This window comes from Paramisgurnus dabryanus, chromosome 3 (assembly GCF_030506205.2).
Source record: "Paramisgurnus dabryanus chromosome 3, PD_genome_1.1, whole genome shotgun sequence".
Taxonomy (NCBI): Eukaryota; Metazoa; Chordata; class Actinopteri; order Cypriniformes; family Cobitidae; genus Paramisgurnus; species Paramisgurnus dabryanus.
Window position 1 is genome coordinate 3,208,453 of NC_133339.1, and position 23,117 is coordinate 3,231,569.

General features: G+C 39.1%; 1 pseudogene; it reads left to right on the forward strand.

Moving 5' to 3' along the window:
• The first annotated feature begins 20,458 nt into the window (after nt 1–20,458).
• LOC135733751 (erythroblast NAD(P)(+)--arginine ADP-ribosyltransferase-like) lies at nt 20,459–22,521 on the forward strand (annotated as a pseudogene).
• The last annotated feature ends 596 nt before the right edge of the window (nt 22,522–23,117 follow it).

The following is a 23,117-nucleotide window of genomic DNA, read 5'->3' on the forward strand; positions in this document are numbered from 1 at the left end:
TGTTCATTTTTGTTAACATCAGTAAAAAAATACAGCTGTCCATAGTTTGTTCATGTTAGTTCACAGTGCATTAACTAATGTTAACAATATTTGAATAATGTATTAGTAAATATTTAAATGAACATTAACAAAGATTAAAAAAATGCTTTAGAAGTGCAATTCATTAGTTCATGTTAACTAATGTAGTAAACTTATGTTAACAAATTAACCTTATTGTGGTGTTACTCAATTATTTGTTAATTATTTTAAAATAAGTAGATCAATTTTTACTGTTCTTATTTATATTCCATTGCAACTTTAAACAGGTCTAAGGAGTTTGTTGTTTTTATGTCCTTGGCACCTAAGTTAGCCGGTGTTCTGACTATCTGTGTCACGTTATGGTTAACACAAAACTTAAGGAGAACCCAAACGCAGGAAATGTATAAAAATAAACTATAGATTTATTAACAGAACAGAAACACCCACGTGGGGGTAAAACAGAGCATAAACTAAACATTGTGATGGAACACAAAATGCAGGAACTAATAAACACAAGTACAGTAACAGATCTCAATAACACGGAGCACATGAACACTGAGATACGACAACGAACGCGCACACGACAGAGAACAAGAGGGCATTATAAAGACACCACATCAATGGGGAACAGGAGAACATAATTCATTACGTAAGACACGAGTACGTAAGGGAGCAGGGTAAAAGTGACGAGACACTGGGAACACGAGACACAAATACATAATGTGAAAAACACGTGTTCCCACACAGACCACAATGCTGCCATGACCTTGCCCTCAGAACATAGACCTGAACCTATACTAAGGTCTGGCAAGATCATGACAGCGACAAGACACTGGGAACATGTGGAAGCCACACACACAATATGACTCCACATGTCCCCCACACAGAACATAATACTGTCATGGTCCTGTCAGATGTACTCAGACCTCAATCTAGCACAGAAGGTCTGACAAGACCATGACAATCTGTGCTACCTCCTCAGATTGTGCTACTGGTAGTTCATGTTGTCACAATAGTCTGACAAAATGTGCTTCTTTCTCAGAATGAGCTACCATTAACACAGATTAAAAATCAGAATGTGCTTCCAGACTAAATAAAAGGCTTGTAACGCAGGTAGCGCATCCTGTCAGCACGTCATACCCATCAGAATGTGCTTCCAGACTAAATAAAAGGCTTGTAACGCAGGTAGCGCATCATGTCAGCACGTCATACCCATCAGAATGTGCTTCCAGACTAAATAAAAGGCTTGTAACGCAGGTAGCGCATCATGTCAGCACGTCATACCCATCAGAATGTGCTTCCAGACTAAATAAAAGGCTTGTAACGCAGGTAGCGCATCATGTCAGCACGTCATACCCATCAGAATGTGCTTCCAGACTAAATAAAAGGCTTGTAACGCAGGTAGCGCATCCTGTCAGCACGTCATACCCATCAGAATGTGCTTCCAGACTAAATAAAAGGCTTGTAACGCAGGTAGCGCATCCTGTCAGCACGTCATACCCATCAGAATGTGCTTCCAGACTAAATAAAAGGCTTGTAACGCAGGTAGCGCATCATGTCAGCACGTCATACCCATCAGAATGTGCTTCCAGACTAAATAAAAGGCTTGTAACGCAGGTAGCGCATCCTGTCAGCACGTCATACCCATCAGAATGTGCTTCCAGACTAAATAAAAGGCTTGTAACGCAGGTAGCGCATCCTGTCAGCACGTCATACCCATCAGAATGTGCTTCCAGACTAAATAAAAGGCTTGTAACGCAGGTAGCGCATCATGTCAGCACGTCATACCCATCAGAATGTGCTTCCAGACTAAATAAAAGGCTTGTAACGCAGGTAGCGCATCATGTCAGCACGTCATACCCATCAGATTGTGCTTCCAGACTAAATAAAAGGCTTGTAACGCAGGTAGCGCATCATGTCAGCACGTCATACCCATCAGAATGTGCTTCCAGACTAAATAAAAGGCTTGTAACGCAGGTAGCGCATCATGTCAGCACGTCATACCCATCAGAATGTGCTTCCAGACTAAATAAAAGGCTTGTAACGCAGGTAGCGCATCCTGTCAGCACGTCATACCCATCAGAATGTGCTTCCAGACTAAATAAAAGGCTTGTAACGCAGGTAGCGCATCCTGTCAGCACGTCATACCCATCAGAATGTGCTTCCAGACTAAATAAAAGGCTTGTAACGCAGGTAGCGCATCATGTCAGCACGTCATACCCATCAGAATGTGCTTCCAGACTAAATAAAAGGCTTGTAACGCAGGTAGCGCATCCTGTCAGCACGTCATACCCATCAGAATGTGCTTCCAGACTAAATAAAAGGCTTGTAACGCAGGTAGCGCATCCTGTCAGCACGTCATACCCATCAGAATGTGCTTCCAGACTAAATAAAAGGCTTGTAACGCAGGTAGCGCATCATGTCAGCACGTCATACCCATCAGAATGTGCTTCCAGACTAAATAAAAGGCTTGTAACGCAGGTAGCGCATCCTGTCAGCACGTCATACCCATCAGAATGTGCTTCCAGACTAAATAAAAGGCTTGTAACGCAGGTAGCGCATCATGTCAGCACGTCATACCCATCAGAATGTGCTTCCAGACTAAATAAAAGGCTTGTAACGCAGGTAGCGCATCCTGTCAGCACGTCATACCCATCAGAATGTGCTTCCAGACTAAATAAAAGGCTTGTAACGCAGGTAGCGCATCCTGTCAGCACGTCATACCCATCAGAATGTGCTTCCAGACTAAATAAAAGGCTTGTAACGCAGGTAGCGCATCATGTCAGCACGTCATACCCATCAGAATGTGCTTCCAGACTAAATAAAAGGCTTGTAACGCAGGTAGCGCATCATGTCAGCACGTCATACCCATCAGATTGTGCTTCCAGACTAAATAAAAGGCTTGTAACGCAGGTAGCGCATCATGTCAGCACGTCATACCCATCAGAATGTGCTTCCAGACTAAATAAAAGGCTTGTAACGCAGGTAGCGCATCATGTCAGCACGTCATACCCATCAGAATGTGCTTCCAGACTAAATAAAAGGCTTGTAACGCAGGTAGCGCATCCTGTCAGCACGTCATACCCATCAGAATGTGCTTCCAGACTAAATAAAAGGCTTGTAACGCAGGTAGCGCATCCTGTCAGCACGTCATACCCATCAGAATGTGCTTCCAGACTAAATAAAAGGCTTGTAACGCAGGTAGCGCATCATGTCAGCACGTCATACCCATCAGAATGTGCTTCCAGACTAAATAAAAGGCTTGTAACGCAGGTAGCGCATCCTGTCAGCACGTCATACCCATCAGAATGTGCTTCCAGACTAAATAAAAGGCTTGTAACGCAGGTAGCGCATCCTGTCAGCACGTCATACCCATCAGAATGTGCTTCCAGACTAAATAAAAGGCTTGTAACGCAGGTAGCGCATCATGTCAGCACGTCATACCCATCAGAATGTGCTTCCAGACTAAATAAAAGGCTTGTAACGCAGGTAGCGCATCATGTCAGCACGTCATACCCATCAGAATGTGCTTCCAGACTAAATAAAAGGCTTGTAACGCAGGTAGCGCATCATGTCAGCACGTCATACCCATCAGATTGTGCTTCCAGACTAAATAAAAGGCTTGTAACGCAGGTAGCGCATCATGTCAGCACGTCATACCCATCAGAATGTGCTTCCAGACTAAATAAAAGGCTTGTAACGCAGGTAGCGCATCCTGTCAGCACGTCATACCCATCAGAATGTGCTTCCAGACTAAATAAAAGGCTTGTAACGCAGGTAGCGCATCCTGTCAGCACGTCATACCCATCAGAATGTGCTTCCAGACTAAATAAAAGGCTTGTAACGCAGGTAGCGCATCATGTCAGCACGTCATACCCATCAGAATGTGCTTCCAGACTAAATAAAAGGCTTGTAACGCAGGTAGCGCATCCTGTCAGCACGTCATACCCATCAGAATGTGCTTCCAGACTAAATAAAAGGCTTGTAACGCAGGTAGCGCATCATGTCAGCACGTCATACCCATCGGAATGTGCTTCCAGACTAAATAAAAGGCTTGTAACGCAGGTAGCGCATCCTGTCAGCACGTCATACCCATCGGAATGTGCTTCCAGACTAAATAAAAGGCTTGTAACGCAGGTAGCGCATCCTGTCAGCACGTCATACCCATCAGAATGTGCTTCCAGACTAAATAAAAGGCTTGTAACGCAGGTAGCGCATCATGTCAGCACGTCATACCCATCAGAATGTGCTTCCAGACTAAATAAAAGGCTTGTAACGCAGGTAGCGCATCATGTCAGCACGTCATACCCATCAGAATGTGCTTCCAGACTAAATAAAAGGCTTGTAACGCAGGTAGCGCATCATGTCAGCACGTCATACCCATCAGATTGTGCTTCCAGACTAAATAAAAGGCTTGTAACGCAGGTAGCGCATCATGTCAGCACGTCATACCCATCAGAATGTGCTTCCAGACTAAATAAAAGGCTTGTAACGCAGGTAGCGCATCCTGTCAGCACGTCATACCCATCAGAATGTGCTTCCAGACTAAATAAAAGGCTTGTAACGCAGGTAGCGCATCCTGTCAGCACGTCATACCCATCAGAATGTGCTTCCAGACTAAATAAAAGGCTTGTAACGCAGGTAGCGCATCATGTCAGCACGTCATACCCATCAGAATGTGCTTCCAGACTAAATAAAAGGCTTGTAACGCAGGTAGCGCATCCTGTCAGCACGTCATACCCATCAGAATGTGCTTCCAGACTAAATAAAAGGCTTGTAACGCAGGTAGCGCATCCTGTCAGCACGTCATACCCATCAGAATGTGCTTCCAGACTAAATAAAAGGCTTGTAACGCAGGTAGCGCATCCTGTCAGCACGTCATACCCATCAGAATGTGCTTCCAGACTAAATAAAAGGCTTGTAACGCAGGTAGCGCATCATGTCAGCACGTCATACCCATCAGAATGTGCTTCCAGACTAAATAAAAGGCTTGTAACGCAGGTAGCGCATCATGTCAGCACGTCATACCCATCAGATTGTGCTTCCAGACTAAATAAAAGGCTTGTAACGCAGGTAGCGCATCATGTCAGCACGTCATACCCATCAGAATGTGCTTCCAGACTAAATAAAAGGCTTGTAACGCAGGTAGCGCATCATGTCAGCACGTCATACCCATCAGAATGTGCTTCCAGACTAAATAAAAGGCTTGTAACGCAGGTAGCGCATCATGTCAGCACGTCATACCCATCAGAATGTGCTTCCAGACTAAATAAAAGGCTTGTAACGCAGGTAGCGCATCATGTCAGCACGTCATACCCATCAGAATGTGCTTCCAGACTAAATAAAAGGCTTGTAACGCAGGTAGCGCATCATGTCAGCACGTCATACCCATCAGAATGTGCTTCCAGACTAAATAAAAGGCTTGTAACGCAGGTAGCGCATCATGTCAGCACGTCATACCCATCAGAATGTGCTTCCAGACTAAATAAAAGGCTTGTAACGCAGGTAGCGCATCCTGTCAGCACGTCATACCCATCAGAATGTGCTTCCAGACTAAATAAAAGGCTTGTAACGCAGGTAGCGCATCCTGTCAGCACGTCATACCCATCAGAATGTGCTTCCAGACTAAATAAAAGGCTTGTAACGCAGGTAGCGCATCCTGTCAGCACGTCATACCCATCAGAATGTGCTTCCAGACTAAATAAAAGGCTTGTAACGCAGGTAGCGCATCCTGTCAGCACGTCATACCCATCAGAATGTGCTTCCAGACTAAATAAAAGGCTTGTAACGCAGGTAGCGCATCCTGTCAGCACGTCATACCCATCAGAATGTGCTTCCAGACTAAATAAAAGGCTTGTAACGCAGGTAGCGCATCATGTCAGCACGTCATACCCATCAGAATGTGCTTCCAGACTAAATAAAAGGCTTGTAACGCAGGTAGCGCATCATGTCAGCACGTCATACCCATCAGATTGTGCTTCCAGACTAAATAAAAGGCTTGTAACGCAGGTAGCGCATCATGTCAGCACGTCATACCCATCAGAATGTGCTTCCAGACTAAATAAAAGGCTTGTAACGCAGGTAGCGCATCATGTCAGCACGTCATACCCATCAGAATGTGCTTCCAGACTAAATAAAAGGCTTGTAACGCAGGTAGCGCATCCTGTCAGCACGTCATACCCATCAGAATGTGCTTCCAGACTAAATAAAAGGCTTGTAACGCAGGTAGCGCATCCTGTCAGCACGTCATACCCATCAGAATGTGCTTCCAGACTAAATAAAAGGCTTGTAACGCAGGTAGCGCATCATGTCAGCACGTCATACCCATCAGAATGTGCTTCCAGACTAAATAAAAGGCTTGTAACGCAGGTAGCGCATCCTGTCAGCACGTCATACCCATCAGAATGTGCTTCCAGACTAAATAAAAGGCTTGTAACGCAGGTAGCGCATCCTGTCAGCACGTCATACCCATCAGAATGTGCTTCCAGACTAAATAAAAGGCTTGTAACGCAGGTAGCGCATCCTGTCAGCACGTCATACCCATCAGAATGTGCTTCCAGACTAAATAAAAGGCTTGTAACGCAGGTAGCGCATCATGTCAGCACGTCATACCCATCAGAATGTGCTTCCAGACTAAATAAAAGGCTTGTAACGCAGGTAGCGCATCATGTCAGCACGTCATACCCATCAGAATGTGCTTCCAGACTAAATAAAAGGCTTGTAACGCAGGTAGCGCATCATGTCAGCACGTCATACCCATCAGATTGTGCTTCCAGACTAAATAAAAGGCTTGTAACGCAGGTAGCGCATCATGTCAGCACGTCATACCCATCAGAATGTGCTTCCAGACTAAATAAAAGGCTTGTAACGCAGGTAGCGCATCATGTCAGCACGTCATACCCATCAGAATGTGCTTCCAGACTAAATAAAAGGCTTGTAACGCAGGTAGCGCATCCTGTCAGCACGTCATACCCATCAGAATGTGCTTCCAGACTAAATAAAAGGCTTGTAACGCAGGTAGCGCATCCTGTCAGCACGTCATACCCATCAGAATGTGCTTCCAGACTAAATAAAAGGCTTGTAACGCAGGTAGCGCATCATGTCAGCACGTCATACCCATCAGAATGTGCTTCCAGACTAAATAAAAGGCTTGTAACGCAGGTAGCGCATCATGTCAGCACGTCATACCCATCAGAATGTGCTTCCAGACTAAATAAAAGGCTTGTAACGCAGGTAGCGCATCCTGTCAGCACGTCATACCCATCAGAATGTGCTTCCAGACTAAATAAAAGGCTTGTAACGCAGGTAGCGCATCATGTCAGCACGTCATACCCATCAGAATGTGCTTCCAGACTAAATAAAAGGCTTGTAACGCAGGTAGCGCATCATGTCAGCACGTCATACCCATCAGAATGTGCTTCCAGACTAAATAAAAGGCTTGAAACGCAGGTAGCGCATCCTGAAACACAAACATCCGAAAATTCTCAGGGCAGCCGCATATGTCGAAATTTCAGTCAAAACCGTTCTATTTCACCATAAACAATCTGAAACAGGGCTTTAAGTGTAAAATACCGAACTTGTCCTTTAAGACTTTTTGATTATATCCATAAGCTTTCTGACTCCTGACTTACAGCAATGCAACTACCACGTTTAAGGCCCAGAAAGGCGGTAAAGACATTAAGATAGTCCAAGTGCCTGCAGTGGTAAATTCTTGATTTCATAAAGCAAGAAAACATACTCTCTTTGAGGAAAAAACAAAAAGACTTCATGCCACATTTTATTCTCTAATGTGTCAGTCTCTGATCTAAGTTCATGAGAGCATCAAAGTCCATGCGTGACAACGTCACACGTGTTTAAATTGACTGACAGAGCCACATTGGTCCTGGCATGAGTACCCGATAGACACATACATGGTGAATGAAGTAGGTGACTTTTTCCCTGTAAAAAGTATTCTCTTTTCTTCACTTCGGCATGGATTATTTTAACAATGTAATTAGTAACTTTCTGGGCCAGAAAGCTTTTGGATTTCATCAAAAATATCTTATTTTGTGTTCTAAAGATGGATGATGGGTGTGGCATGAATCGAGGGTGAGAAAATTAATGACAACATTTTCATTATGGAGTGAACTATCCCTTTAAGGTTATCTATAAATTAGTGTGAATTAAAACAATAACAATGAGAGAATTCTGTAGAAGATATATACATTCATAATATACAGTCTCTTATGCCGAGTTCAGACTGCACGATTTTAGCCCTGATTTTGACTCGCCGACAGGTTTTGCGAAATCGCCGACAAATGCCCGAAATCACAGGCAAATCCATGCTCGTGCACGCGAGTGACAATCACACAGTGTGAATTATAAAAGACGCGTTCTGAGAGGATCGCCGACGAGTCGCCGACACACGTGAGATATTTGGCATGCTAAATATCTGGACCTGTCGGCGATTCAAAATTATGCCGTGTGAAATGTGTTTTGACTGACAATAACATCGGCGATGACCTACAGCCAATGAGAGAGCAAGATACAGGGCAGCTGGAAGTTCGGGGAGGAGTCTCATAATCTTTATTTCTTCTTCTTTCTGCTGCAAATGAGCACACATGCAATTTGTATGGCAAGCTTCTTGCGAGCTACCATTTTTAATAATAATCCCAGTCTCACGTGAGAGCTCAGGTATTGCACGCGTGACCTCGTTTTGTTGAATTCGCGTCACTTCTCCCGTGCGTTTGGTTGTGAGACGTAGTTTGTGGACCGGGACAAAGTTATCGCCGATTCTTCTTACGGTACAGTCATGCAATATGAAAACCCCTGTCGTCAATCCATCATGCAGTCTGAAACAGCAACGACTGAACGCTACCCCAGATAATCACGCAGTGTGAAACCACAGGTGACCCGACTAGTTTGAAAATCATGCAGTCTGAATTCGGCATTACTGTCACAAATACAAATCAACAATTTTAATGACATCATTTTGCATGTCAGGTTCTTTCAGATGTCCTGTCCAATCAAATAGTCTTTAGACTCTAAACCAGGGGCATGTTCAAGTTTAAACCGATGCGGTGGGTGCGCAATGTTTTGCTACGGTTTCCGGGTTAAACGTCACGTAAAAAATTGCTGTAATTTTGCAACTAGCTGCCAGTAACTTACTGTAGATTTTACATTTATGTTATTTACTGGCAATATTTTGTTCAAAGTTAAATGAACATGAAACATTTTCAGACTTTATCTTCTACAGTAAGTTACTGGCAACCAGCTGCAAAATTACAGCAATTTTTTTACAGTGTAGATATATTTTATTTTTCCATATGCTTTTATATGCTTTTATAACACCGTTTTATTCAACTACAGTAGCACTACTGCTGTTGTTTTACAGCAGTCTACCGCAAAACATACAGTAAATCACTATAAATTAAATATTAATACCCATAATGCAATGCATATTACAGTAATGAACTGGAAAAGAAAATGATGATATTTTACTGGGCATTTTGTGGTAAGTAACTGTAGAAATTACAGATAAGTTGAACAGTGTGGAGCACCCAAGCACTTTGAAAAGGAGGAAAGTGACGCGGTCAGGTTTTCAGCATGGTTTTAGACAAGATATGTGAAGCAAATCTGAAGCAATTGAGCATATGTGCTTGGCAATTTCGACGGGTGCTCGAGCTGAGCTGAGGAGCACCTATGGAATCGGCGCCTGTATTCGTGTTTATTTGTAGCACTTCCATCCATGACACAACACACAGTTCAATTGAGGAACCTTATTGGGGTTATAATGTTTCCAGCCTTGCTGAAAACGTTTTCTAATGGTGTACTGGTAGTGCAGATTGATACTTTTTTTTACAAACTTGCTTGACCAAGAGAGTAGGGCTGTAATGATTAATCGCGTGTCCCATTAAAAACGATTCTGAATCGCAAGGCTGTGTTTCATGCACAGCTTGTGCGTGTACTACGGCATTTGGTCAGAAGGAAGTCCTTATCAATCTAAAATCATTATGAGTATGATTCGTTTCTAATGTGCATATAACACTCCTCACACAAAATCATTCAAAATATTCTTTATTATCATGAAAATACCTGTGTTTGTAATGCTACTTCTTCTGTGGTACAAAAAAAAATTCTGCACGAGAAGGCTTCCTGGCTTTAGGATATGCCGGGATTTCACAGTAATTCATTAAAATTCAGTCATTGAGAAAACGCACATTACACGATTAAACGTTACAGCCCTACAAGAGAAAATATCTTGCCTTATTGTTCCGCACCCCAAGGGTATTCACTGATATCAGTTCAGTTGCCTCCCCTGGCAAATAGCGCACTAACTCTGCTGGCTAATCTCGCTGGGTGAGATTGTACTTTATATTTTCCATGGTATGTGACATGGACAACACTTGGGGTAGCACTTCACCATCATGGTGGTGCGGTGTTATGACAACCGTCACAGCCCTATAGACGGTTTCAACAGTAACAACATAAACAAGCGCCTGTCGTGGTCCGCACGTAACTTCCGGTAAACTGCGCTAAGAATAAACAACAACAAAGTTCTTTAAACGTAGTTTATTTATATAACAAGCAAAAAAACAACACATAGATTACCTAGGACAGTGGTTCTCAAACTGGGGGCCGCGAGATGGTGCCAGGGGGGCCCCAGTTTTATGACATTTTATAAAATACATTCATTTATCATGAATTCTGTGTAATGAAACCTAAAAAAAATAAGGCTACTAACCAACAGCACTGCTTTGTATAACTTAATATGTTTTGTTTAATTAAAATGTTAGATTTTAGAACAGTTTTTTGTCATAAATTTTCTTTGGGGGGCCGCGAAGGAATGCACCGTACACAAGGGGCCTGCACAGTTTGAGAACCACTGATCTAGGAAACCAAAACATTTGTTATTTTTGACGAGACATTTGTTCAAGAAATCAGTTTAGCAACTAGTAGTCAGACCATTAAAAAAACAAAACCGGAAGTAAAGTTTGGATCCAGGGGGCGTATTACAGAAAAGTCCTAACTTTAAAATCTTATCTTAACTGTTTGGTAACCCTGGTAATTTCAGTTAGGACCTCATTTAAGAGTAAAGCTATTACAGAATGATGTTCCTAAATGCATTATCTTATCTTAACTGCAGATAGGAAAGTGGTATTACAGAAGCATCCTAACTTGACAAAACATCCTAAAAACGGTCTTAACTTTAGGGTAACCTCACAGGTGTCCTAACTTAAAACTTTAACGAGAGCCAGCTGAAACAATCACATTATGATAGAACTGCGGGAGAATGACATTACATTTTTAACAAAGTGGAGGATGAAAAACATCAATGTTTGTTTTTGGATTACTCTTTGAATGTTTTTTACCTTCACACATTCACATAATCACAATGTTTCTCAATAGTGGAGCGATCTTTCAATTTCTGTCATCCCTCATTATTAAAAAACAGTTACCTTATCCGTAAACACTTGATGGGATTATAGTGAATACAGTACACACTTGACTCAGCATCTATTTCTTGTCATGTCGCTATCAAATGTTGAAATGTACAATAGTATCCTAGCACTTAGGAAGAATATTTTTTTTTAATTTTTGTAAGTCACATTTGCTAAATGTTTAAATTGAATGGTAACTGATAGATGATGTGCTAAAACACTAATACAAAAAGCACAGACTACGATTACTTTGAATTTAATCAAATGTATTTTTCTGGCCCATTGCAATTAAAAGGAAAATTCTTTTGTTTACTGTAGCAGCAGCTCACACTTTGCTGGTTGCTTGGTAACAGACATGACAGTTGATAGCCGAACATGATTAAGCGATTTGGGATTTCCTAACTAGAGATGAGATAAGATTTGGTGAGATAAGATGAGAATCCTAAATCAATTTAAGATTTGCTTCTGTAATATGAATTTGTGAAAAATCTTAACCTAACACATCATATCTTAAGTTAAGACCTAAGATAGAAAGTTTCTGTAATACGCCCCCAGACGTGTATCGCGTCAGCGTACGTGCATCTGATGAAACCGTCTATAAGCAGCGTAATGGAATTCTGTTTGAAATGTAAACAGAGGGCCCCTTTGTGATAACTAATCCCATATTTGAAAACTACAATATTAATTTCTTGCTAGAAATGCAATCAAAAGTGTTTAAAGTGTCAATCTATTCTTTGCCTCCTTTTTTTCTAACTTGACCAATCACAATCTCCAAACACACACACGAACAGAATTGTTTGAAGGTATCTCGAGAGACAGGAAGTAAAGGAAACTTTGGATTTGGATGTTCCTTGATGCCTTCCTGCCTTGGAATGCTGCCTCTGAAGGCAACATTTTTAGAGCTTTTGGAAGCAGCCTATAATTCATGGGTCTCCAACCCTGTTCCTGGAGGGCACCTGTCCTGCAGATTTTAGATCCAACAACAATCAAACACACCTGAGCCTGCTAGTTGTCTATTTGTTCAGGGCAACCTAAAAATTAATTACGGTTAAAACTAAAATATGCAGAGGGTGCCCTCCAGAAACAATGTTGGAGACACATGCTATAATTCAAACTACTAAGCTTGGTAAAAGTTTAACGGCATGTGCCTTTATATAATTATATAGAAATATATGATTACCAATTGTTCGACATCCACGGTCATCCCTGGCCAGTAATACCTGGCACACAGGGCATTTCGTGTTTTAAAAATCCCACTGTGGCCACCAATAGGGGTGCTGTGGAACTCGTCAAACAATGCCCTGCATTCCTCCTTGGTCCTTACTGCCTTCCTTCTCCCATAATACAGCATGCCATCTGAAATCATTAACTAAATTTAGTTTCTGATATAAATTTATTTAAAGCATTTTTGGCAAAAAGATTAATTCACACAAACCTGTTACTCTACATTTTGCTGCATATCGCCTCAAATTTTGTGTTTCTGTTTTATTAAGGTCTTTGGGGTATGTGTTATTCGTAAGAAGTGTCAACACCTCAGTGTATCTTCTCTCCAGAAAGAAAAAAGGAGTCAGGAGCAGACAGATGGCAGGAGATGGATCTTCAGTGGACGTGCATAAAGTTATACACTCTAAAAAAACAAACGGTGCTATATAGCACCAAAACAATTGCTTTGGATCGTAACGATAGAAGAACCATTTTAGTGCCATATAGCACCGGTGAAGAACCAGTGAAGCACCAGTGAAGCACCAGTGAAGCACCAGTGAAGCACCAGTGTAGAACCATATAGGGGCCATATAGCACCACATATGGTTCTACATAGCACTATATGGTTCTACACAGGTGCTTCACTGGTGCTTCACTGGTGCTTCACTGGTTCTTCACCGGTGCTATATGGCACTAAAAATGGTTCTTCTATCGTTACGATCCAAAGCAACTGTTTTGGTGCTATATAGCACCGTTTGTTTTTTAGAGTGTACCACTTTTAGCAGACTTAATATAAATCCACACTAACAGAAGTAAAACCACCTGCTGACTAAATATAAAGCAGAAATCATATAACAAAGAAGAGGTAGAGAAAGACCTTAATTTAGAATTGCCCTTATAATTATTCATTTTCTATGAGACATCAAACATGTATTGTGGTGCACTATGCAAGTATAGATTACATATACATCTTAACAGCATGTAAATTAGTAGTTTTTTTAATGTGAAGTCGGTCACCAAATTACAAGATATACCCGTGCTCACTAAAAATCATCTAAAATAAAAAATAAAACCCGTGAAGAGTATTTAAAACATCCCAGTGTCTTGTTTAAAATAGTCCTAAAAAACTACCCTGTGAAAAATTGGGCAGCATAAAAGTGTAATACAAGTAAAGTAATAACGTTAAAAGTCTAATATTACAATAAAGTTGTTGATGCTAAAACTCATCTGCGATAATGTTATACAACACATTTTTTGTTATAAAGGATTGCTAAATGGCGTCAATGTCAACGCAGATATTACATATTTACTTGAAAAGATTCAACTTTGCAAAGAAAATAGTATTTAATTCCGCACAATGTGTTTACCTCAAGCGCTTTATTAAACATTGTGCCTCAGGGCAAGGTAAACCCCGTTTGCGACAATCTCGTAACTTAAACTTACACCTCGTTTTTTCGCAGACAAAACATAGATTATTAAAAAATTACTTTAAAAGATTCGATTATGCAGTGAAAACAGTATTTTAATTCAACAGGATTTATTACTTACACAGTTATCCAGATGTGAGGCAAGGTAGCTCAAAATTATGGGCGGGACTTCAGATGAGAGCCTTCCAAGTGTTTCAACGTAATGTGCATGCGCAGAGTGTGTAGGTAGCTCATTCTGAGAGGTAGCACAGATCGTCGGAACACCGGCCTAAAAAAAAAATGCACATGAAATTAAACTTGTTGAACTCACCTCAACATGTCTTTAGCAATCATATAACCCACCTTGGGCAATGCTAAAGTCACTGTTACATAGCGTGCAAGGTTGACATTATTTTTTACACTTATTAGACAGGGGTACACTTTTATGTATTTTGTCGTAAAATGCGTTTTATATTTTCATTTTTTGGGGCACTCTCCCTCTGCCATGGAGCTTCTGTTTCTAGATACACAAATAAATTTGCTTCGGGAGAAGAGATAAAAACCCGCCCACACTGAAAATTGATTGGTTGATTTACCGAAACAGGCCAATCAGGATCCTCTCTCTGTCTTACATGCGCTTAATGAGGCACACTAGCGCACACACGCAAGGCCTCCCCCTCCCTCTCTGCCGTTTAGACTACCCAGTCTCACAAAGTTTCGTGATATAGTCACGTATTTTTTTGATTCTTTTTTCGTGATCGTATAACAAATTCCTATTTTCATGTGATTGTCACGTATTGGTTACTCAACTGCTTTTTCCTATTTTTAAACCATTGTCGCTTCGGTTTAGGGTTAGATTTGGTGCTTGCATTAGAATGTCACTTTATACATTGGTTTATACTATTTTTTCTGATTAATTTTTTTATATGTCGCCTGGCGTTAGGGTTAGAGTTGGGTTTGGGTAGGGACGTCATTTTATGTAAATCTAACCCTAAACAATGGTAAGAAAATAGGACAAAACAGTTGAGTAACCAATACGTGACAATCACATGAAAACAGGAATTCGTTATACGATCACGAAAAAATGCGAAAATTCGTGATAATATCACGAAAAAAGAATCAAAAAAAGACGTGACTATATAACGAAATTTCGTGAGACTGGGTTGCGTTTGGACCACAGTATCGCATGCACACTCTTGTTCGCACGCTCTAGATTCTTGGAGATTTTAACTCATTTGTGGGCAAAACTGGTACTGCAATCACACAACTGGTGGCCAATACACAACATGACAATATAAACATCTGTTGAGGGCTGCAACTCCAGGCCAGACCACTGTTGTGAGTGATATAAGTATTTGAAATGAAAATGATTTCTTAATGTATTGTGACATATCAAGGCAATTTTATGATTAAAGGAGTAGTCCACTTTAAAGATGGGGTCCATTGACTTTTTATAGTAGGAAAAAAAATACTATGGTAAGTCAATGGGCCCCATCTATAAAGTGGACTACTCCTTTTCATTGATATAAATTTCTTACATACTGTTCCTTTAATGTTTGGTTTTGATTGGTGCAAAAAACAACCAGAAAATCTTATTTCAGAAGTTTCATGAGATGAAAACTCTCAAAAGAATTCAAGAGGATCTCTAGATTAAAGTTGGGTTGTGTTACTTAAAGACAAAAACTCTTGGATAAACTCTGGAGGTAATATTATTGTTTTATAACATTAAGTGTCAATACTTTACTGCAGTATCAGTTATTAAAATAGTTTGTCATTGGTTGGATAATATTGATAGTTTATGCTGTTTATCTCTAGTTATTTTAAACAGTGGTATAAACTTTCACCAGAAGGTGGCCTGCTGTGAACATTTGTATTACAGCTAGATCATGTACTGTACTGTAGGTTGTAGTTGCAGAAATCATTTAAACAGACTCATGAAGTGATAAAGTTAGTATACAGGCTCTGTTTAACTTGTCATCCGAAGGACGGTGCTTTTTGAAAGTATAGTGTCCCTATCACAATACTGGGGTGTAAAGGGCGATTTATAGTCGTGCGTAGGTCCTACGGCGTAGCAGCGACGGCGTAGGTTCCGCGTCGGTTTTCATTTGTACTTGTGCGTCGCCGTCCGCGTCGACGTGCAAACACACGCGAAACCGCTGGTTGGCAGTAATCACGCGTGTAACCATAATAGCAGCAGAAGTCGTCACAGAAGAAGAAGCTAAGCAAGTTAACCCACAAACGAAGAAGAAATAGCAACTTGTTGTGTATAATTTGAGAAGACCAGCAATGATGGAAGTAAATAAACAGCGACTTATGTTGCAGTTTGAGTTAAATCACTCCTCAACTTGGCTCATCTTTGTTTTCACCGTCTCAAACGGAAATACCTATGACGCAGTTTTTTTACATGACGGGAGGGGTTCTGGTGGACCAATCACAGAGCTACGGCGTAGGACCTACGCACGACTATAAATCGCCCTTTAGGACTCACACAAACCACAGGGTGAGCACCCCCTGCTGGTCTCACTAACACCTCTACCAGCAGCAACGTGGTTTTCCCAGAAGGTCTCCCAGTACTAACCAGGCTTAACCCTACTTAGCTTCAGTGTGCAACCAGTCTTGGGCTACAGGGTGATATGGCTGCTGCACTGTTAACGATTTCCCTGTATTTTTACAGTACGGTACTGGCAGCACGGTTGCCAGTAAGTTACTGTATTTTGGTTTTACAGTACTGTACTGTAATAACATTTTACAGTACACAAACTAGTACTGTATAGTTACAAAGCAGTACTGTACTGTAATTTTACAATATTTTATTACAGTAGTCTATTTTTACAGTAATTTACTGTAATGTCTATATTGACCCATAAATACTATTTATTACTTATTACAGTTAATACAATAATATTATATATAATAGCTAGATATTTAGGTTTAAATCTATAGTTATTAATATGGTAAAAATGCTAAATTAAAACATAATGAATTAAAAGGCAATCCAAGCAATGTATGTATCAAAATTTTATTTAAAAAAACATTTAATTGAAACAAAACATATTTAAAACAAGATTTTAAACAATAATAAACATATAAACAAGTTAAATAAAATAAAATCAATAAGTATAAACAAGTTTGGAGACCCCTGCTGTAACATATTTAACTCTGGCAAATAGAACACTGGTCCATAGTTTGAAGTTTTCAGTTTAATGTCCATCATCGACTAAAAGGTAACATTTCACTGTGGTAAAAAGAACACTGGCCCATAGTTTTAAATATTCTACTTAAATTTCATTTAACACTAAAAATAAATTAAAAATTAAACTGTGGCAGACAGACCACAGTGGCCTTTACTTTGAAGTCGTCCATTCGAACTCAATCAGGGACTGCATGAAGCTGTTCACATGGGGGTTAATGGCCACAGCTTTTCTCTGCACCAAGTTCCTTGTCTTTTTGCTTGCTCCTTGTCTGGATGTGCACTTCTTCCCATCTTTGGAATTAATTATATCCAGAAACCTGTTAGAAATATCATAAACATTAAGTCAACAAATATAAGATAGAAAAAGATTCTTAAAAAACTAAACTCAGCCTTGAATTTACTCCTATTCTGAAACCTTTTACTCTTATTCTACTGTTCCACACCTAATTTCACTAAAATACAGAAGATTCACTTACCGCTGAACAAACTCTTTATTCAATGGACAGCATCCACCTGGATCATGTCATGATTGAATGTCCTGAACAGAAAGAACAATTGTTACTGATTTGGACACAACTTTTTATTCTGAAAACAAAATCTTTTGTCAATAAAGTCCAGGGACACCTCTGCTAAATAAATACAATTATTAAATTTCTTATAACCAAAGTCTGAATATTTCTGTTTGTATATTTCTACATGGCAAACAAAGACAATTGTGTACATGTTGTGTATGGTCGTGTTACAGTGTTGTGTGTGAATGAGTGAATGAGTGTATACATGGGTATTTAAAGAAACTGTAGTGGTAAAGTGCAAACTTACCAAACATAATGTGCTTGGTGTGTGTCTGGTATCACCCGTTGTGCCTCCACATCTGCCTTAACTCCTGAAAAGTGCAAGGACACTCATGTAAACTACAAATAAAAAGTCAGCCACATTCCTGTGTACTTTTACATGTGACGTGAAAGCATTTAATATTGCAGTCAAAAAAATACATGACTTGTAACTGTACATCATGTACTTGCCTGGTGCCTTTAAAGATGATCCATCTTACCCAATCCAGCTTACAAGCAATGGTAAGACTGTAAAAAAGACAAATGTTACAAAATCTGTTAGCCATAGAAATAAGTAGACATTGTGAAAGAAATGGTAAAAGAAAATTTAGTAACACTTTACTACAATAGTTTATTACTTAACATTTGGTAATGCCTTAGCTAATATGAACTAACAATGAACAATATATTTTACAACATTAATAATATTTGATAATGTTCATTGTGCAGAGACAAAGTGATTGATTTAAAAATGTATTAATTATCATGCTATGCTAACAAATAAAACCTTTCTGTAAGTGTTTAGTCAGTTGTAAAACAAATATATATATATATATATATATATATATATATATATATATATATATATATATATATATATATATATATATATATATATATATATTAGTTGTTATATTATATATTATATATAAATATCTAAATAAGTCTTTTTTTATTATTATTCTATAACATCTTGTCTACAGAAAATCTCTGAAAATGTCTCGTTTAGTGCAGAAAATAGCGATTTATAGTGACAAGGTAAAAAGACTGCCCCTAATGTTTAACCCGGACCGGCTGCGGTGTAACACGCTATTTCACGCAAAGTTTTTTAACTAAGTAGCTAGCTGCTCACTTTAAAGATAAACATGATCGCCTAAATCTGAGCAATCCTGGTGATGCCAGTATCCTACACGATGTTATTATGGATTATTTTACATCCAGAGATGAAGGATCAGATGACAGAGACGAGAAGACAAAGGTACGTAAATGCGGAGCCCATTCTCTTTTCGTGCATTGATTTGATGTGTTTTGGAAACTTATATATACTGCATGTAATGCATCTGAAGTGGTGGAAACAATATGTCATAAAAATGTATTGGACAACTTACTGGACGTGAAAAACGCTTTAGAGAAGGTATTCTCTGCTTTTGCTGATATAACGTTACCGTAATATAATAACAACAACAATAAGCGCGGCAATCCCTTTCGTTCATCTGATATTAAGATGAGCCCAGGTCTGAATGATATTTGGTCGAAGTTAAAGCTGCGATGAGTTCGATGCATGTATCCAGTTAAATATGAGGTTTCTTGTTTTCACTTCTGTGGAGGAGGACTGCGGTACTACAGTATGCTGTGTACGGCGTGTCAAGTCCTGTCTGTTTACAACCACGAGTCAGCCTTGCCAAACAGTCGAACTTAATACTTTTCTCTGACGCTAACTGAACGGATGAAACGCAGATATAAACGACCATTATGCCGGGACCGCAAGATTGCGCTGGCGGGTGGTCTTTGTCCATTTCGTTAAAAATAGTTTCATTGTCACCACACTTTCAACACAATATAAACTCACCAAAACCCTCATAATTTAGTTAAAACAACCCTATATTCATTAATAAAGGTATAAAGCGAGTTAAAGCAGCGGTAGACATCTGGTGGTAACGTTAGCTTACTTTCTGAGGGAGATTGAAACTTTGTTGGCGACCGTTTTTCTCTCTCATTGCACGTTTAAAACAATATTGTGACAAAATATTGACAACATTCTTAAACTAAAAATTAAGTTTTCATGAAACAGAAATATTTAAAACTTACCGAACTGCCAGAAATCAATCGTCCTCCTTCAGCTGCAGCCAGGAGTTGTGCTCTGTCTGTGTGATTTGACTCTGGCGCACTTTCTCTGATTATTGCAAGTACACCTGGCACATTACAGGAATGGCTACAGCAAGGTTACATCAAGACCAAAATATACTGTAAAATTTTCCCGCTCAAACAAATTTACCCAGAATGCATTATGAACTGCAGTACTGTACTGTAATGTACACATACAGTATAGTACTGTGGATTTTTACAGTAATGTACTGCTAAATCTACAGCGACATCTAACAGTGTGGCCATACCATCGTATGATCATTTTCATAAGATTTTTAAATTGAGCATTTAAAAGTACCTGCACTATTAAAACACAACGCTACAAGTTGTCTGAGATAGATGGCTGCCAGGCAATGACTTTAAAGAGACTCCACTGTAAGACATCTAGCCTTCATTATACAGATGATAACTATAAAAAAATACTCATTAAATATTCAGATGTCATTTTCTTGGAAACCTTTGACCCGCCTACTACTTTCAAAAGTATAAAACCCTCTTAGTTTCTTGCTTATTGCCAGATCACAACATCATATCCACTTTACTGAACTTTGATACTTTGAAAATTGAAGAATCCTGGAAAAAAATCGCCTGAATTCTGAACATCTGAAAAGGTTTGTTACTGTAAATGATTTTGTCCACCAAAGATGCCTGTGAATTTTAACTAATAGTTTGCAGATATTATTAGACATTCACGCTAGTCGTCTGCTGTAACGCTTGAGTTAAAGAAATTGTTTTGCTTTTTTTTAAATGGCTCTTTATAAAGTATATTGAATGCATCTTCATGTGTAAATTTTAAACTAAAGTTGTGATGTGCTGTTTTCTGTTTATTACACAATGTTGTATTTGTTGTCATTTGCAGCTTCTTCGCTGTATTATATTCATACCTGATCTCTATTCGTTGTACATCTGAGGATTCAGACTAAATCAGGATGTTGATCACTGCAGCTCTTATTCTCATTGTCACCAGTCAAGTTGTCCCAGGACAGGTCAGACTGAATTAAGAGCCTGTATATTAGTATACAATCATGATTACATTATTACTAAGCATATTAAAATGTTTCTCATTTGATATAGGATGACAGACTGGGTATTAAAACATTTAAAACATTATTATTACAGAGATATCCATTAAATATGGAAGAGGATTCAGTTGATGACTTGTATGATGGCTGTAGAGGGAAAACTGAAAAATTGGTGAAGACAAAATATCTAACTGAAGAAATCCGTGCTAACATATCAGGCTTTGGAACAGTTTGGGAAAACTGTACAAAAAACATCCCTGGACCAAAACACAATCTGCAAAGAAATCATTTAATTGCAATTTCTGTGTATACTGGTGGTATTGTATATAGAAAATTCAATGAGGATGTTAGGACCGGTAAACAGGAATACGAAGACAAGACATACAAATGGTATTCGCTTCATTTTTGGTTGACACAAGCGATACAGACTCTAAAGATAATTCAACAGGGATGCAAGTCAACTTATCTTGGTACCAATATTTGATGGTGTCAAGAACACAAAGATTCGTTTTGGCCAATTTGTGTCCTCTTCTCTTGATCGTAAAGAAACAACTAATTTTAGAAAAGAAACTTGTTTTGAAATCAAGACTTGTCGTGGTGTTGATGTGTCAAAATACTCCCAGTTTCCTAATCGGAAAGAGGTGTTGATTCCCCCATATGAAACATTTAATATCACTAATATCAGGACAGGTCAGAAGGGTGACTGGTGTAAGACTGTGTTTGTGTTAAATAGCACTGGTATAAAAAGTAACTTAAACTGTGCAGGGTTGCATCACATAGTGCCGTTTGGTCATGACCCCCTCACATTCATAGCCAACATTGAGGGTACCCCCTATTCGTCCCTTGAAAATGTAGAGGGTCGTCCTATAGATTTGAATGCAAACTCCTCATCTTTGAATTTTGACGAAATGGGTATATCGGTTTGCCTGCGCAATGTGGTTTTAGGCGATTGATTATATGCTGCAAATGTGTATTTTTCAGTAGCGTGCGGCTGTTACATTCATTGGTGCGGTGTCTATACATTTTCGTGGGGCAGAAACCCTTGTCTGAAGCGGTATCACGACTTTTTTCCTCTCTTTTTATATATTTTTGGTCTACATTAAAATGACATGTTTGCAGGACTGTATATTTGCTGTATGTTTAATTAAGGTAGGATGTTTTATTATTTTCGATCACGTACAGGCTACTGTTGGTCATTCCCCATCACGTCTATAATCCGACGTTGAGGGTACACCCTATTCATCGCTTGACAGCGTAGAGGGGTCTTCCAATATTTGAATGCAAATCCCTCATCTTTGGGTTTTGACGTAATGTGGTTAATCATCTAGACGTTTGCTTGCACTTGAAAAGTATGGTTTTAGGCAATTGATTTTATGCTTCAAATGTGTATTTTGCAGTAGCGTGCGGCGCATAAACTGTTACAGTCATTATTGGTGCGGTGACCATACATTTTTGTGGGGCAGCCAGAAAGCCTTGTCTGAATCGGTATCATGACTTTTTTTTCTCTTTATCAATATATATATATATTAGAACTGGGCATAGTTTAATCTAGATTAATCTCATACAAAATTTAAGTAATTTTTTTGCATAACATATGAGTTTGTGCTGTGTGTAATTATTATGTATATATAAATACACACACATTCATATATGTATTTAAGAAACATTTTCATGTTTATATATATTTATTTATATTTTTTATATATTCTAAATTATATATAAAATAAAAACGATATTTAAATAAAACATTTCTTAAATATATGTACATGTAATTTTAATGTAGAACTATATATATATATATATATATATATATATATATATATATATATATATATATATATATATGTATTTGTTGCTTGACAACGTAGAGGGGTCGTCCTATATTTGACTGCAAATCAGGTTCGTAACATAAACTTTTTCTTCCAATATGTTTTGAATATATTTTGAAATATAAATATGTATATATCTCTTGCCAAAGAATGTCTTGCTGTATATGGGATAGTGAGCCTACAACTTTGCTTTTTCGCGACAGAATAGCCTACTTTTATAGAACTTTTTTATAGAAAGTTGTGATCAATTAAATAGCCTACTGCAGAAATGTTTATTGCTTTATATGGACATATCCTTTGGCAAGAGATCGATGCATTTTGGGAAGTGAT